Source organism: Oreochromis aureus, linkage group 22 (genome assembly GCF_013358895.1).
Source record: "Oreochromis aureus strain Israel breed Guangdong linkage group 22, ZZ_aureus, whole genome shotgun sequence".
NCBI classification, from domain to species: Eukaryota; Metazoa; Chordata; class Actinopteri; order Cichliformes; family Cichlidae; genus Oreochromis; species Oreochromis aureus.
In genome coordinates, this window is record NC_052962.1 from 6,761,378 (window position 1) to 6,780,216 (window position 18,839).

An 18,839-nucleotide genomic window follows, 5' to 3' on the forward strand; every position below is an offset into this window, starting at 1 on the left:
TCCTCAAGAGCTACTGCACTGCAGCTTTTAGATGCATCCTTGTTCCAACACACCTGAATCAAATGAATGGCTTGTTACCAGGCCTTTGCCAAACTTGATGGCATGCTGAAGAGGTAATCCAATCATTGGATTTAGCTGTGTTGGAGTAGGGATGCATCTAAAAGCTGCTGGACAGTAGCTCCTGAGGACTGGAGTTGGACACCCCTGCTATAGATTATTGCTTTTCCACTCTTATGAGTTCTTAAATAACCACATTGTTGCTTTTTTAGTGTTTAGCCATGTGGACACTAACAACAAGAGTTTATTGTAGTCTAAATTTAGAAAGCAGTCAGTTGTTTTTACAGACCCTGTAATGAGCTCGCAGTAACTGACAGGGAAATGATGCTCCGTGTCATTACAGTTCATTAAGGGCTGATGTTGTAAAGGTGCTTACTGAGGTTCATAACTGTGAGTCACGCATAATCTGTTTTTGTGTTGCATTGCTGGCTTATCTAATGTTTGAGTGAAACTGTGATACTGAACTGTGTAATCAGCCTCTGTGTCCACAAAGATGGCCTTATTGTTTTCCTGTGTGTTTCCTGCTGGGTGACATAAGGAAAGCGTAGGCAGCTCTATTATCAGGTTTTACCTCTGCTCCCCGATATAACCCAAACAGGTTTCATTTCCCTTTTTTTCCTTCTTAGGACTATTTAAGTCCACTCTAAGCAAGCCAAAAAATGACCAGATGAATTCATAGTAAAGATATTATTGGATATCCAAAATAAAAATTTGTGAGGGGCAAAAAAAAAAAAAAAATAAAACAAAAAGCATTTGTTTCTTTTTTTAATTGAAATAATTGTGATGGTTATAAATAACTACTGTTAAATGTTAAAAGAGGCTTTATTTAAATTCACTTTTATCATGAACAATAAGACATACACACATTTTGTCCATCAAACATCTGATAAACGAGTCTCAGTGGAAGACAGAAGAAAAAAAAGGGGGGTGTTATCAGGCATCTATAAATCTGCAGTATTCTGAAAGCTGACAGGTAGGTGAGTGAGCTTTTCCCTCTCATTTGTGAGGGGAAGTTATGGTGGTTTTGTTCAAATTTGTCACAGGAAATGAACATTTAAAAAAGAAGCACCACAATAGCTGAAATAAAATCCTGCTGTCTAATAATAGATTCGAAGACATGGGTGTAACTAATCAAACAGTATGCATTGTGCAGGTTCTATTCACCATGTAAAACAGTCAGACTATCTAGCATATTTATAGTTCATCTTTTCAGGGTTCAGAGAAGCTGGTTTCCTCTGTTTGTTTGCTGGTTCTAAGTATAATATAAGGGAGGTCCATGCAAGATCACAACGTTGATTGGAAAATGATTCTTTCGGGACAAAATGTACACAAGAATGGATATTATGCAACATGAAAGTTGATCCACCTTGTGGAAAAACACTCCCTTGATGTGACAGATTATCACGTTAGTGCTTCAGTTGAGTGTGTGCCAATAGCTAGTGTTGTCTGTGAAGGTTCTCAGTCATCCAGGTCATTGTAGTCTGAGGAGCTTGGAAAGAAAAGCGTCTGGACTTCTTTAAGTTGCATGAAGACGTTTCACTTCTCATCCGAGAAGCTTCTTCAGTTCTAAGGGTCAAATGGTGGAGAGTCCCAGATTAGCTAGTGTAGCTAGTGTTACACAGCAAACTGATGGACTGTTTTTCTCAATTCCAGATCAAAGTGGTACACTTCTATAGCATTTTTTAACATTGGTGGTTCTACAGAGCCTATTACACTGTAACTGTGAAAAAAAATGACTGGGTTTAGGTTTTATTTATATCATTTAAATGTAAGTAGGGTATGCTGTAATGATCCAGAGGGGAGAAATCACTTGGAGTAGGGACAGTTTCCCAACAGAGCTTGCAAAGACACTTCTGTGAATGATAAAGTTTATGTAAGTTACATTAGAAGCATTAGTGCTTTTGTGCACATGTGGTGTGGTGTGTGCACAAGTTCTGGAATTACAATTATAAAACCCAACATGGCATAATATTGTAAAAAACAAACAAAAAAACCCGTCACCAATAACATTCCACATCTCCCAAAGTGTAACAGTAGGTTCTGTTGTACTTTGACATTTATTTAGATACATTTTCTCCATTAACGGAATTTTAAAGTCAGATTTTTCTGCTGTGATTTTTAAATATTTTACTTTACATGTCAATTATTACTTGATATTTTATTTAAATTTATGCTTATTTCACTTTCTTGCATTTATTTTGATTCCAAAGTAGGCTTGAAGTTAATGATAGTTATCATTTTGCAGTGTACTTAATTGAGGTATATAACACTCTAGTTATCTAAACTCCTTAATAAATAGTAAAGTTTTTCTATCATAGGACTAAGTTTTAAAAAGGAAAAATGTATATTCCCACACACTATTCCTACTATTCCCTGCTTAGTTTCTGAGATCAGGCCATAGATATAGATATAAAACATGGATGTAAAAATGAAGCCATTGTGAAAGCACTTAAAAACTTGCATTATATCTGAAGGCCAACAGATGGCGATAGCTGTGGTTGCAAAAAGACTTCTGGGCCTGTAGAAGCCAGGCCCAGAAAAATTAAGTCTGTTTTGTAAATCTTGGTCATTTTTGGTCATTTCACTTTCTGGAGAATGGAGAATTTTCTGTAGTTTGAAATCACACTATTTGACTAACTGGCTGCCAATCACTTCATTAGCCAATGAGGGTGCAGTTTCAGCAAGACCCGCCCTTCCTTATCTTATCTGGTTTTCTGCAACAAATATGCGAGTAGCAGAAACACTTACTGAGACTTCGGATCAGGATTTCAAAATCTAGAAGGTGACGTCACTGTAATTACATTCATCTTTCATATTATCTATTTATCAGGCAAGAGTGATATGCTGTGCCTCCCTGAGCTTTGTAAGGTTGTGATGCACTGGGGACCTGTCCAGCGTGTGTGCATTGCCCTTTGCTGTAAGGCATCGTAAAAGCTCCGGCACGAATGCAGCAATGGTGTGGTGTGGTTTTTCAGTCATTTAGGACAGCGGTCCCCAACCTTTTTTGTGCCATGGACCGGTTTATGCCCGACAATATTTTCACGGACCGGCCTTTAAGGTGTCGCGGATAAATACAACAAAATAAAACCACTACAAAAAAAATAAATAAATAAATTTCACATGAGCCTCAACTCTCGTGGCCTGGTACTAAACGACTCAGACCGGTATATGAGAACAGTCTAAAAAAATAATGTGCACAGATATCAGTGGTTATATTGTATTTAGGATAAAATTAGCTTCTGAGGAACGATAAGCTCCTTTAAGTTTTACGCTAAAGCACACTGCATGCTTTCAGTATGTTGCTGTCAACAGTAAAGTCCTATGCTTCCTCTTTCCTTTGAATCTTAACATCCCAGCACTTAAACAAAAAACAGAGTGACTATAAATACTCACAGACATTGAGCAGTGACCCAGCAAAAAAACTTTGGGATCAAAACTTAAAAGCGTGCTATAATTAAATGCAATAGGACGGTTGGGAGGGTCTGTCTGGTGCACTAAGACGAGAATGGGTCCATGCAAAGGTCACTGGAAGGTTTGCTTTTGTCTGAGTTTTCCTTCAAAACCAGCAGCTCCTCACACAGAGAGCTGTTCTGCAGAGTAATAAAAAAAAAAGAGAAAAACAGCCTCAGACTGGGAATGTCTGCGGCTCTTATTCTCACAGCAGGCAGCAACACTGTGTGCGGTGTTTACTTCCTAAAACCAGGAAAACAAAGGGCACATAAATTTTATCAGATGCATGAAGTGAACTGTTTCACTATCAGCTTTGGCATCATTGCCTTGTTCTTGGATTACTGCATTTATTACAAGAGAGAAAACAGTCTTTTCCTCCAGAATGAGGGAAATATTTCTTTTCTGTTTGTTTAAGAAACCTTTTGTGTTGGAAGTGAAGAATACCCAACTCTGTTCTGGAATTAGATAAGTGAGTTTTGAGCATTTGTCCTCCCTCTTCTTTTTTTTGGTTTTAGAAACAAATGTATATATATGTATGTATTTATTTTTTTATTTATAAGTTAGGCAGTAATTTCATATAACTATATAACTAACAGTGCTTTTAGCAGGCCAGTAGGGGGCATACAATATTTGCCACTGGTGTGTGGTGTATAGACTAAAGAAACACACTCTGCATTTGTGTTGTGTAGTTCAGCAAATGACCAGAAGAGATCACAGTGTTCAAACTTTTCACTCCTGCACCTTCTGGCAAACATCAGTTCCTGATCGTGTTCACACAGCAGGTCTGTGAGCACACCTTTTTTTGTTAAATCCACATATATATCCACACACACACACACACACACACACACACACACACACACACACACACACACACACACACACACACACACAGATATATATCTATATCTATCTATCTATCTATCTATCTATCTATCTATCTATCTATCTATGGGATCAAGATGGCGCCGAGTATGGCAGCCTCGTCGCGAGCTCCCCCAAGCAACAGCTGTTTTTTGTGTTTAATTTTACTTTTTCTTTATTTTTTCACGAGTAGCACATGTCTCCTTGTGTACGACCGACAAACCTTACTGGACATAAAAGACGGACTTTCTCATCACTTTCCGGAGTTCAAGTTTTGCAACACGGACCCTCCGTTTGCAGACCCCCATTCATCTCACCTGAGACGCCTTTGTTCTGGGCCCGTGGAGGCCGCAAACGCCGACGCAGAGGGAGAAGATCTGGCGTTCTGGTTCGACTGAGACGGCGCACTAACAGACCACCGTTACCCAGCTTATTACTGGCTAATGTGCAGTCTCTGGAGAACAAGCTGTGCGAGCTTCGGGCACGGATCTCATTCCAGCGAGAGATGCGGGACTGCTGCGTGATCTGCCTCACAGAAACCTGGCTATCGGACAAGGTACCGGACCCGCAGTACAACTACCGGGGTTCTCTGTGCACCGCGCGGACAGGTCACAGGAGCTTACTGGGAAAAGCAGAGGCGGTGGTGTGTGTTTCATGATCAACAACAGCTGGTGTGATTATGCGAACGTGCACCCGGTCAAATCCTTCTGCTCACCGGACCTGGAGTACCTGATGGTTAAGTGCCGGCCATTCTGGCTACCGAGGGAATTTACAGCAGTGATTATTACGGCTGTTTACATTCCCCACAAGCCGACACTGACCGAGCACTCAGGGAACTGTACAGCGCGATCAGCAGTGAGGAAACCGCACACCCAGAGGCGGCGTTTATCACGACCGGGGACTTTAATAAGGGTAACCTGAAGAAAGTCTCACCAAAACTCCACCAACACATCCATTTCAACACTCGTGGAGACCGGCTTCTTGACCACTGCTACACCTCTTTCCGGGATGCGTACAAAGCCCTCCCCGCGCCCCATTCGGCCAATCAGATCACCGCTCCATCCTGCTTCTACCCGCCTACAGGCAGAAGCTGAAACAGGAAGCTCCAACCCTGAGGGCGGTGCATCGTTGGTCGGACCAATCGGAGTCTACGCTGCGGGACTGTTTTGATCACGCGGACTGGGAAATGTTTCACGTGGCTGCTAAAGACATCGATGAATACACAGACTCAGTCTGTGGATTTATCAGAAAATGCGTGGAAGATGTCGTCCCATCCGGAACAGTTAAATCCTTCCCAAATCAAAACCCTGGATTAACGGAGATGTTCGCACGGCGCTAGCGGCACGGAGCACCGCTTTTGCCTCCGCGAACACATCGGACTACAAACACGCACATTACCAACTCCGGAAGACGATCAAAGCAGCCAAACGTGAGTACAGGGACAGGGTGGAGCAACAGTTTGACAACCCTCGGAGTATGTGGCAGGGACTAAACACGATCACAGACTTTAGAGGGAAAACCAGCACACCGCAGACCACGGCCTCTCTGTGTGAGGATCTAAACGTATTCTACGCTAGATTCGACACAGCGAACACCAGGAGACCGGACAGTGTGCGCACCGCGGATGACGTCAGTGCGCACACTGTGTCTGAGGAGGATGTGCGGAGGTACTTCAGGAGAGTGAACCCACGCAAAGCTACTGGTCCGGACGGGATTCCCGGCCGCGTCCTCAAGTCATGCGCGGCTCAGCTGGCTGGAGTGTTTACACATATCTTCAACCTTTCCTCTCTCTGTCTGTAGTCCCAGCCTGCTTCAAAATGGCCACCATCGTCCCTGTACCCAAATCCTCCACCATCTCATCATTGAACGACTGGCGACCTGTAGCCCTGACCCCCATCGTGAGCAAATGCTTCGAGAAGCTGGTCAGGGACTTCATCTGCTCCGCACTACCCGACTCACTGGACCCTCTACAGTTCGCATACCGCCACAACAGGTCCACTGATGACGCCATAGCCCTGACACTCCATGCTGCCCTGTCACACCTGGAGAAGAGAGACACGTATGTGAGAATGCTGTTTGTAGATTACAGCTCAGCATTCAACACCATCGTTCCTCGAAGCTGGACAGGAAACTGCAGGATCTAGGACTGAGCAGCTCCCTCTGCAGCTGGATCCTTAACTTCCTGTCTGACAGACGCCAAGTGGTCAGACTGGGCAGCACCACCTCATCCCCCATCACACTGAACACTGGTGCTCCACAGGGGTGTGTACTGAGCCCTCTCCTGTACTCACTCTACACCCACGACTGCACGGCCACTAACAACTCCAACATCATTGTGAAGTTTGCGGACGACACTACAGTGGTGGGTCTTATCACCAACGGTGATGAGACAGCCTACAGGGAGGAGGTCAGCGCCTGACCCACTGGTGTCAAGACAACCATCTCACCCTCAACGTCGCAAAGACAAAGGAGCTGATAGTGGACTTCCGGAGGTGCAGAGGAGTACACACCCCATCACCATCAACGGCGCCGCTGTGGAGAGAGTGAGCAGCTTCCGCTTCCTTGGTGTACATCTGGCTGAGGATCTTACGTGGTCAGTACACATAAACAAGACAGTGAAGAAGGCGCAGCAGCGCCTCTTCTTTCTCAGGAGACTGAAAAGATTCGGCATGAGCCCCGCATCCTCAGGACCTTCTATCGCTGTGCCATTGAGAGCATCCTCACTGGATGCATCACCACCTGGTATGGCAACACCACCGCTTACAACCGCAAAGCTCTCCAGAGAGTAGTGCGGTGTGCTGAACGGATAATTGAGGTGAGCTTCCCTCCTCCAAGACATCTACAGGAAGCGGTGCCTGAGGAAAGCGGGAGGATCATCAAGGACTCCAGTCACCCCAGCCATAAACTCTTCAGACTACTTCCATCAGGAAGGAGGTTCTGCAGCATCCGGTCCCGAACCAGCAGACTGAGAGACAGCTTTTTCCACCAGGCCATCAGACTGCTGAACACGTCATAGACACCTCACCCTCACTACTGGAACTTCAACATTATGCACTCCATACTGTACATTAATGCCACTGTTTTGCACATACCTACCTCTGTATATTTTATATTTTATATATCTTATTTTATTGTTTACTCTATTTCATTTGTAAAACATGTATATACACACACACACACACACACACACACACACACACACACACACACACGTAGAAAAACATATTTAGTACACACATTCAGTAATGTATATACCTTTATATATGGTACATATATTTATTACTTTTTAGATTAACCATTTTTATATTTTGCTTGTTGCACGTTATTGTATTTTGCACAACTCTGTTGCTTGTGAAGCTTGCACACAAGAATTTCACTCGCATGTACTGTACCAGTGTACCTGCACATGTGATGTGACAATAAAGGTGATTTGATTTGATTTGATTTGATTTGATATATATCTATATATCTATCTATATATATATATCTATATATATATAGATAGATATATATATACATATATGTATAACTCTTTCATTCCTATAGCCTATAATGAGATCCACCGTCACAAATTTGTTTTGGATGATGTTGTTGATTTGACCTTGTGGTGCAGGAATAAATAAAAAAGGATTTCCACAGTGACACAGCAATACTCTAACAGGAGGCATGCAGGTCGTCAAGCAGGACGAGGAAGACTTGGTGGTCACAGGAATATCAGGGGTCTCCACTGAAGATCAGATTTGTTCCATGAGTCCACCACATCTGTGGTATTCTCTCTACTGCTCCTTTTATAGTGACATTACATGTAACACCATGATGAAACACACATACGGTACTACAGTATCTAATGGTTGTTGTAGTACCAGCTATAAAACTGAACAACTATGCTTAAAAACTATTGTTACATTTTGTGTGGGTGATCTAAAGAATTGTCCCAGTGATTCTGTAAGTGTTCCTTAAAAATATGACTGCAAAATGCAGTTTTAGAACAATGAACAGGTTTTGTGTCTAAACCTTTGAAAAATGACATCCAGTTCTAAAACTAGAGTCAGAGTGGTTGTAGAAGTGTAAGAAGAGATTTAAAAGAGCTGAGAGAATTCACTTGCCTGAGATCTTCACAGGGAATCCCACAGTCGTTGCCCTTGAGCTGCCGCCATAACCTTTAGTGATCAGATAGTCTTTGGAAACACTAAAAAGGCCTTGCTGGAAAATCTCCTGCAGGGATCAGGCTCATATGGAGACCACAGCTTAGAGACGTAGGGAGAAGCCTAACTGTGTGGGGCTTTAAAAACAAGCAATAAAATCTTAAAATCGGTTCTAAAACTAACTGATAGCCAGTCATGAGCTGCTATGCACAGCTGAAGTCCTCATAATGGAGTTGCATCTTTTACTACATGTTATAAGCCTGGCAGAAGAATATTGAATTAATTGTAGCATGTGGTGACTAAAGACTGATGTCTTCAGAGAATTACAGTAATCAAATCCACAAGAAATAAAAGCTGGAATAAGACAGAAATGAGTGGATTTTATATATCTGTTAGAGGTGAATGAAACCAGCATATTGAAAGAGAGGTAGAAGTTAAGATTACCCCTTGCAAACCTCTTTTGAGACTTTTTTTTTTTTTTTTTAAATTGAGACCTGGACAACAGGAAAAATCAATAGAAAAGGGTGTATCATCCCTCAGTTTTAGAATCCTTAAGCTTTAGAAAACTGCTGCACAACTTTTGCTAAATAAGACTAACCCTCTATGATATGACTTAGTTTGGGGTTTTTTTAGAAAAAAAAATTTCACCCCACTCTTTGGGAGCTTTGGGATACCTATTTATATCAATGAATTACACCGGGACCAAGTCAGGGTTCAGTAGCTTGCCTAAAGATATGTTGGCATACAGACTGGAGAAGCCAGGGATTGAAGTGCCAGCCTTCTGATTAGTGGATGCATTGCTCTACCTCCTGAGCCCCTTGCATAACAAATAACTAGACATTTTATAACAAAATATACTGCACAGTATGTGTTTCTCTGTGACCTCAATTACTCTCTGTGAAAAAACAGAGACAAATATCACATTTTTAACATTTGAGTTTTGGAGCACCATCACATCCTGTTACCTTACATATCCCTCCATAAAGTCCTCTACAAGCTACCAACACACCTACACACATAATCATCATTTACATGTTTACACTAGTGCTTAACCACACAGATCACATATGGATGGGCCTTAACTGACCTCTGATCTGTTAACTGTTCCTCAAACCAGATTCTGGGTTTCATTCTCACTGGCTGTCACTCTCACCAACTTTGCTGTCCTTACTGAGGAAGTGAGCCTATGACCCTGACTGACCCATCACATTCTTTCCTCCCATAAAAAGCTCTTGTGTTAATGTCAGCATCTGGTTTGATTGTGTACATGCAGCATCACTCAGTGCATTCAGAAAAGTGACTTGGCTGCATAATGTTGCCCTGAGGGAATGTCAAGGTTAATGGCCAGGTTGCACTCAGGTGCAAGACTCAGTTCAGTGTGTTTATTTACAGTGAATACATTTATTTACACAAAGACAAGATGCAAAAGGGGAATAGTGCTCCACGAGGTCCGTAAACATAAGGAATCAACTCACCTATACTTACAGGTAACACTCCCTCTCTCTCAAACTCAGGGTCTTTGCACAATACACACCAGGGAGGGAAATCTGGGGATCTGTGCACACAGGAAACACACAGTCAGAATCAAGAGATGTCAGAAGCGGCGGAAAACACACAGAGAAGCAAGTGCCAAGGTTTACCGAGTAGTTTAACAACCCAGTGAAGAATGTCCCTGCTTCATGGGATAATCAAGAACAGGTGATTGACTGTCACAGGTGTGTTCGGCCAGAGGCAGCAACCCATGATGAGTCCCGCCCACGAAAGCAAACACCATCAAATCAGCACAGATACAGAAAGAGGAGAAAGAGAAAACCAAGGGAGAGAGACAGAAAGAAAACAAACCTGGAGCAGACAGCCTGGGAGCACCGAGGGACCATGACAGTCAACAAGCCAAAAATGCTGTTTTAATAAATGAAATAAAAATGTGTTATTAAACGATCAAAAGGACTTCTTCTGATAGTCGAGAACATTTCTTTTTTTTTAAATACACTTTTTTCAACTGAAATATGCATGATACTGATATGCAGATTTGTTGGGCAGGTCTATTCTATTGATCATTTTACTGAATAATGTGTGTCTTATGAGAATTATAGATCAGCTGAAGGCTTTTCAGGTAGCTTTTAGAACAATCATATAATACTGAATTGTAATAATCCAGCCTAGAAGTAATAAACAAAAAAGTAAAAAGTAATACTAAAAAGTTAAAGTGGTCATCCAGACCTTTATGTCTTTAACTTAAGTTCAACTAATTGGTGGTTGTGATCTGGCTTCATGGATAAACAAAGCTGGGTATGATCTGCAAACCAAATAAAAACTTACGCTGTGCCTTCCTATAATACTGCCTAGGGGAATATGTATGAGGTAAATAGAATGGATCCTAAGCCAGAACCCTGTGAAACTCCATAATTAGTTTTAGTATGTAAAGTAGACTCCTCATTTGCATTTACATATTGCTAGATAGATTGAAAGATATGATTCAAACCACTCCATCACAGTAACTTTAATACCAGGTGCCTCGGTAAAGGAGTAGCTGGGCCATGCTGTATATGAATATCCACGACTTATCCTTCTTACATTTTTTAACTAATCCCACTTGCTGATTTTAGCAAACCAACCAAGTCTGATATGTCTCTTATAAGCGTTGTGCTTTTTTGAGTCTCATCATCTTCTTCAATGCTTGTTGGGTGCCTCTTTACTTCTCAATCAAGTCTGAGAAACAACATCATCATTAACCTAATGTTAAAACAACATATTAAATATTCTTATATAGAAGTTAAATAAATATATAGTGGCCAGGTGTGCAAATACTTTTGATCCCAGGTATTTAAAGGGTGTCCAGAAAATATAACATATACTCAATTTTCAGTTTCACCAATTTCAGTAATTCACAGGCAAGTATTGAAGGATTTTAAAATTACGCATATTCAAGGCAGTTATTTAAATAAAAAATACAGTTATTATTGTATTGTATTATTTAATCTTAATTTAGTTGAAAAACTTATATTCATATTTTCTTATCTATGGGGTTATTTTGTAGTGAAAGCGTTTCAGTTCCTAAACCTAAACCACACTTTTTCAACTTTCTCCACAAAACTGACCAAACCAGACCCAAAAAATCACGTGGTTTCTGAGGTTTGTGTCTGGCTTTTTTTCCTCCCTTTGAGGGAGCGATCACCCTTTGAAGAGTTGCGCATGCGTGACAGTATTTAATCTCCCTTGCGAGTTAACGTGCAACACCTTTTGGCAGCAAAGTCTTAGCGAAGAACTCTTAAGACAGTATTCAGCATATTTCTTAGAACCTGGAGTTAAATTCAGGCGATGCTTTCGTGCCGCATGTGTTCTGGAGCGCTGCAGAAAGTTAATTTTGTGGCTCGGGTTGGTTGCAAAGGTACTTACTGGAGCTAGTTCCGCCTTGCTCTCTCTCCCCTGTGATGGACAACAGCGACAAGTGTCAAAAGTAAGAAGGGTTCAATCAAACAGAACAGAAACGCAAAAATCTCCACCCTTTTGGATAAATACCACCTAGGTAGACCGAGTACGGGAAAAGGTAAGTCACCCTTGTACAACACACTGTATCGGTCTTTAGGAGCTTGAACAGCAACTGTAAGCTAATTTACATTAGCTAACAAAGCTAATGCTACTGTAGGAGGACAGTAACCACCTGTTGCTGGGTCTTACCTAACTTTAGTTAGCAGCAGCCAGGGATTAGCTTTTATACAGGTGCTGCTGTGATACGTTTCTGTTTTATGGTAACATACCCAACTTTTGGGTGGTCAGGGTACAAAGAGAAAATGCAATAAAAGACAGAAAACAACGTAAAGGAATGTGTATCGAAATAGTTTCACAGGACCTTTCCCCCAATTAGCTTCTGTTATGTAGCTTCCTGTACCTGCCTGGCGTTTACTGTACACGTAACGTTGGCTAGGGCGATGCCAAATAGCTGAAAATAACCTTCTAATAGTTTCTTTAATTGCCACTTACATGTCATTCTCAGTACACGCAGCCACTACAACTCCATTACCATAATCTTTGTTTTTGTATTTTTTGCCTTACTTTTGAATAACTTAAAAAAGAAAAAACTTTAGAAAGAAGCTTAAGAGTTCTGAGTTATTATATCTCATTATGCTAATGTCCAAGTGGACCCTGTTTTTCTTGGCTATTTGATTTCCAGAGAAGTATTTCTCTGCATTCCATTCACATGTCGGTGTACATGTCCTGACAGGCACCCGGTGCCTTTAGACCTGTTTGAAAACAGTAATACGCCCTGTAGGAGCCACAGTTTGTTTTTGTGCTGTGCATTGTCCTGTTGTTGGGTATGTATTCAGATGGATGGATGTTGTTGTGGATTTTTGCATTTGACAAGGACTAAACTCTGAACAAGCATACGAGCAAAATTCCATGAAAATCAGACTGCCTAAAGGTATGTAACACTATGAAGTGACGTTGAGAGACTGTGTAGGATAAGACTTTTTGAAGGTACAGATTTTTCAAATGGTGGGAAAAGGGATAACCACCTAATTGTGTTTGCCATGACTAATCTTTTGGCAGGTAATCAGCTATCAGTTTTGTCACAGTTGAATTTGTCACAAAATTTTAAAAGTGGGCATTATACAATTGTAATCATTTTTTAATTTTGCCCTTTCCCCACCTTCTTGTAATTAATACAGAGGAAGGAAAAAAAATACTACGCACATGCAATTTTATCTAAGCTAGAGACTATATATTAAAAAATGCTTTAAATTATTTTTTCTCATGCTGTGAGAGATATTGTCAAGCCTTAAAAAATTGCGTGCAAGTGTAAAACAGGCTAGTTTTGTAAACAGTTGCACATACGGGTTAGTGGGATATAAATAGGTCAAAGAATGTGATTATTTTAATGTTGTGGAACTGTGGGACTTAAATTCGAATGTATGTGGCATCATGAGCTGATGAAAGTGTTTCACTGAGAGCTACGCAGTTACTCACAGCTTCATTTAGTGATCGCCAGGCCTGCACAATAAAGGTAGCACAATGGCTGATTGTGCGCCTCTCAGCTCTGCACAACCCTGACCCTTTTTCCATGAGCTGAGAGTGAGCTAAATGGGAGCTTACAGTGAACAAACACGATTGTCGGGAAAAAAAAATGTACGAACTGCCAGTGCAGTAAAACCCCAGCATTTCAGCTAAAGATTGACTTTTCAAAGGAATCACGCATTACTAAAAACTGCTAATAAAAACATGAAATGACATTTAAAGAAAATAATTCAAAAAATATCATTCATTATGCAATGGGTTGAAGGTTTTTAACATAATCTGCCATCATTAAACAGTGGTTTAGTTCCATTAAAACAGAGTCAGGTCGACATTTACAAAAGTGTATTGACAGCTTGAAGTGCAAACTTTATTTTTAAGGAAAATTCTTGGAACTGGTTTATATGAGAGTAATCACTGTGGATTGGGTGTGTGGAGCTGTGAGAGTCTCATGATGTGCATTTTATGAAAAGTGACAACCAAATTAGATACAAGTCTAAGTGGCTCAAGGAGTCATCTTTTTTTGTTGAAGAAGGACAATTGACACACACAAAAAAGGCAGTGCTCTTGCCTAAAACACATTTAAAAAAAACAAAAAGCCGAAAGTGGAGATTTTTGCTCAATCTGAGATAATTTCAGGTGTTTGGAGATTAAAAACTACAGTAAACAAGAGAACAATAATATTTTGTAAAGATACTTTGTCACATTTCAGTGACTCCTCCAAATTATAAACACAATCCTTCCAGAATCAAACTTTGCCACTCCGCAACCATCTTTGCGAGGCCTTCAGGTCACTTTTTCAGCAGTTATTTTGAAGCTTGTTTCCAAAGAAATTTTCGAATGTGTCTGGCTGGCATGTCTTTGGAGGATGCTCGAAACGTCTGTTATGAAGGAAAAGTCCTTCAAAATTTATGACTATTTGGCAAAAAGAAGCTCCATAAAATTACTTGTGTAGTCACATCTGATGGAAAACTGTCAAAGTTTTGCAAATTTGCTCCAAAATAAATACGTTTAAAAAAACAAACAAACAAAAAAAACAAAAAACAAACTCAGAACTCTAAAGTTACATTTTTGCATCTCATGGATTTTTTTTGTATAATTACGTTTTCATTGTCAACTGGCGTTAGCAAAATGTCTGTGGTGCTAAATAAATGCTATGCTAATGGATTGATACCGCAAATAAAAAGTACACTTACTTTTCTACTTAAACTTTATTATTTATAATATATATATATATAATATTGACATGAAAAGAAAAAAGAGAAAAATATACTACACATAGTCAGAAAAGTAAATCATCTACTTTTAGGATCTATTAACAGAATGTAATATTTGGGTCAGGGCTAAATATTGTAGAGTCAGTATTTAACAATCTGCATATTTTGCTTTTCCTTAGTTGTACTGCACTTTTTGTTAGTTGTAATGTTTCCACAGAGTAGCAGTGAAGTATGGCTTTAAAATAAACTACTTTCAAATTTTGTTCCACAAATGTTTCTGTTCTCAGGTGAAAATAATTGTTAGCCTTAATTAACATGTTATCATTACCTGGAGAGGCCCGAGTCATGTCGCCACGTCACAGCTCCGGTTTTGGTCACATGTTGTTTTGTTGTTTCTGTTCTCTTTCCTTTATCCTCGATTAAATTGTTTAAAAAATTCATATCGCACTTGAGATTAGGTAGCTCTAGCATACCACTTAACACTAACTATCTTGGTAAGGCCTGTACACAGTATTATCTAAATTAACTTCACTGGTCACTGGAATATAAAAGCTGCATGTACAGAATCACCAGTAAAAATGTTTTTCAATGAAACCTGATTTTAAAAAAATCTGCTGACTTTTCCACAAAAATAGGTTTAAAAAGCTTTTTTTCTCCCCCTGAAAGTCATGCGACTATAATACTTGCTTTTGTGGCATTTTCCCCCAGATTTAAATACAGGATTTTTTGAATGCCATGTCTCTGAAAAAATCTGCCTTCACGGGAATGTGAGGACATAACTTTGTTCCTATTACCAGACCTGAAAATCTAGCTGCTGTTTTGCCTGCTGTTTAAGTTGTGTGATGTGGGTTTAAGTCACAGAGCTAACATGGAACCACTAACTGGAAACCAAGGTAAATCAGAGGCTGGGCTATCACCTATTCAACCTTTGGTTGTTCTGTAAAGCAGTGACAGGATTGTGTGTGTGTGTTTGCACATGTTCACGTGGTGTCCCAAGGCCTCAGTCCACTGGCTCAGCTGTTCTGGTTTTCACACTCTTGTGCTTGCATATAAACCGGTGCACATTAACTCACCTCTGTGTTTGCTGTGCTGCCAGCCAGCACCAGTGCTCGGAGGATATTTGAGAGCAGAATTGGGTTGCAATGGTGTTGAACTTGATCTAGTGAATTATTTGTGAGTGTAACTGTGTATCAATTTCTTTCTTTACCCGTCAGTTGGAAATAAGGCTTTATCTATTTATTATTGCTTATCAGGAAGAAAGTAATAAAACTATGCATCGGTGTTGGGTCAGATTGAACAGATTTATTAGTCATTACAAAAATATTATCATTTGGTGTGCAGGACCTATTTTTGCATGCCATTTGCACACACTCTTACTATTAACGATGTGCATCTATTTATATAGTGGACCTCAGTATTTTGAGTTGGTGCACTGTTGCGGATGTTGGGCATTTTGGGGAATACCTAGGAGTTGCGTGTTTAAGTAAACATATGCTTCAGAGAAGTGGAATAGCTGAAGTGAAGTACAGCGTAGCTACAGCTGTTGAGCATGTAGGCCAAGACTTGTCAAACCAGTTGGACTGAACCAAAATGGATGAGGCGGAGGGGTTGGGCAGTTACTGTTAGAAGGCTAAACTCAAAGTTCAAAAGCGGAGTTGTTGCTCTTGTTTCAGTGTGAGGTAATGAATGTTTTATCGTAAATGAGCAACTTGTGTTTTCCTTTTTCCATCAGTGGTGTTTCGGGGGATCTCTGCTACAGTTCAACAAAATGGCACAAACTAAAACTGTATCTCATAAACGGCTTACTCAGCAGGTTTTCAAAGCAGCTCAGCTACAAGGAAGTTCACTTTTTGTGTCTTGCCTTATGTTCGTGCTTGTTTGTATACTTGACAGGATCATTTTGCTGCTGAGTTTTTCCTCATTGGAACCAGTCGAAGAAAAGTCCAAGAAAAACTTCAAGGGCACTGTTTCTGGGGGAGCATTTTATTGATAATCAATGACCTTCAGTCAAAGTAAGTTGACTCATAACAGCATTTTAAAATAAAAATTTTTTTTCTGTAATGTACACATTGTTCAGTCACATGGGCGGGGTTATACCAGTTTGTTCGCAGGAGACTTTTGACATTCCAAAGTGCAGCCTGATAGTGCTCATAGGACCCACCTCTGTTGATGTCACCATGTAGCCGCACCCACCGTTTCTGACCAACTGGCAAGTGGGGCCATGCTTTGAATAGCTCCTGTGATGCTCCCTGGGAGAGAAAACACACACTGTCAGTTTGTCAATGTCAGCTGCTTGTTTGACCTTGTCATCTGGAACTTAACTATGATCAGTCACCAATCCACCCAGCTGCTTGTTCTTAAAGCGACAGGACATTCAGAGCAGTGATTTGCTAGCTAATTCCTGGTGATGACGTTGTTGCCGTCAGTCCCTTGAAAGCAGTTTAATTGCTTTTTGATTCTGAGTTATGACGTGCCAGCCATGATTGAACATTAACAAGAAATGTCAGAAAAACAAATACTTTTTTTAGGCTTAAAAATGTTCAGAGTCTAAACAATAATCCTATGATATTTAGTCGGCTTGTTTGATAGTTTGGTGTTAATGAGATTTAAGGAGAGCTTGTTCACATTTTTTGCATAGGTACATAGATACGAGGTTTATTTAAACCTCCGGAAGATTTTCCTGAAAATACGTATTGGCATAACATGCTTCTACCGACAGGCCAGCTTAACAAATAAACTGCATATAGGTCTATATATAAGCATAGTTTTTTGTCCACATCCTTTTTTTCTGAAGACAACAAGACGATGACTAAATAAAAACAAGATGAAAATGTTCTAGAGAAACAAACTCCAATTAGAATTAAGTTGTGTAGAGAGGGGCTCGAGTAGTTCGGCTTGCCACTTTTATTAAGCTATTTAGCTTTTTGTCAGTTGATCACTGTGTTTAGCTGCTGTAGTATTTCTGTAGGAATTTGGCATTTTTCTTTTGGGATAAATATGGAACATAAGTGCATTTTATTGTTAGGAATTGTAGTTGGACGGTGTAAAAATGGATAATTTGTGGTCCCAGCAAGCTAAGAGACTTTGGTAGAATGTAAAGAAATGACAACAAATGTTGGGGCACCTGGTTATATTTTGTATGACCGTTTTAAAAAAAACATCAAAAAAACATTGCACAAGATATCTAAATATTGCATTTTTAAATCGCCAAGTATCGGTATTGATATCGGTCTTACAAATCTTGCGTTGTGGTCAGACTCTATTTATGGCAGTATGCTGTAGTGCCATGGAAGCTGAGATCATGCAATTGGTTTTTCAGACTATATCCACAGCTCCAGTGTGATTCCAGTAATCGTATACCTTGTGTAACTTCCAGTTGGCACTTCCATCAGCTTCCTCTTAAACAGAGAACGATTTAAAATGGTATGCTTGTATGCTTTCAACTTCATGGTGGGATTGTCTCAGGTGGCCTCATGATTTAAAGTGTTAATATAATTTAAAATTCCAGAGAAGGCGTTATTGTTTTTTATTGCCTACACCTTACGCCTGTCCTATTACATGTAAAACTTTGCAACTGATGCCATATTACTTCATTGAATTTTAAAAATTCCCCCATGTAAGTCTTCTTAAATTATACATGAGATTATGAACTCATAATGTGTCTCACTCTGTCACACAGAGTAACACACACAGTAACAGTTTTTGCTTGGTTATCTCAAAGTGCTTATGCGAAGTAAAGAATTCCAGATAACTTCTCAGCAACGGAGAAAGAAACGTATTTTGTGTCAAAGACTATTCAGTGAGCATTTTAATTTTTAATATTTGTGCCTTAGATCCTGGGAGAGTGTGCGCTCCCTTTCTCTGCAACACTACAACTGTCTGACACTTTCTTAATGGTGACTTTTTTTGTGCCTTTTAGGCTTTTAGAATTGATCTCAAGTCAGTGTTTAAGTTAATTACTGCCCTATGTTGTCTTGGCTATAAGGAGAGCTTTTGCTTAGCTTCAGTGTTCTCCCCATTAGCTTCAGAGAACATCTAATCTATAGGAGCAAACACAGTAATTTACTGATATGCTCAGTAATAATGTGGAGGTTTC

General features: G+C 40.1%; 1 protein-coding gene across 2 annotated transcripts in view; it reads left to right on the forward strand.

Annotated features, from left to right (window-relative positions):
- The first annotated feature begins 11,714 nt into the window (after positions 1-11,714).
- phactr4a (phosphatase and actin regulator 4a) overlaps positions 11,715-18,839 on the forward strand; it is a 34,231-nt gene continuing 27,106 nt past the window's right edge. Inside the window, exons 1-2 of one of the 2 annotated variants that reach the window (XM_039605236.1) lie at positions 11,715-12,063; positions 16,637-16,755. The gene's annotated coding sequence lies outside the window, so the exon portion shown is untranslated. The remainder of the gene's footprint in view (positions 12,064-16,636; positions 16,756-18,839) is intronic. The other variant, XM_039605237.1, reaches the window with a different exon arrangement.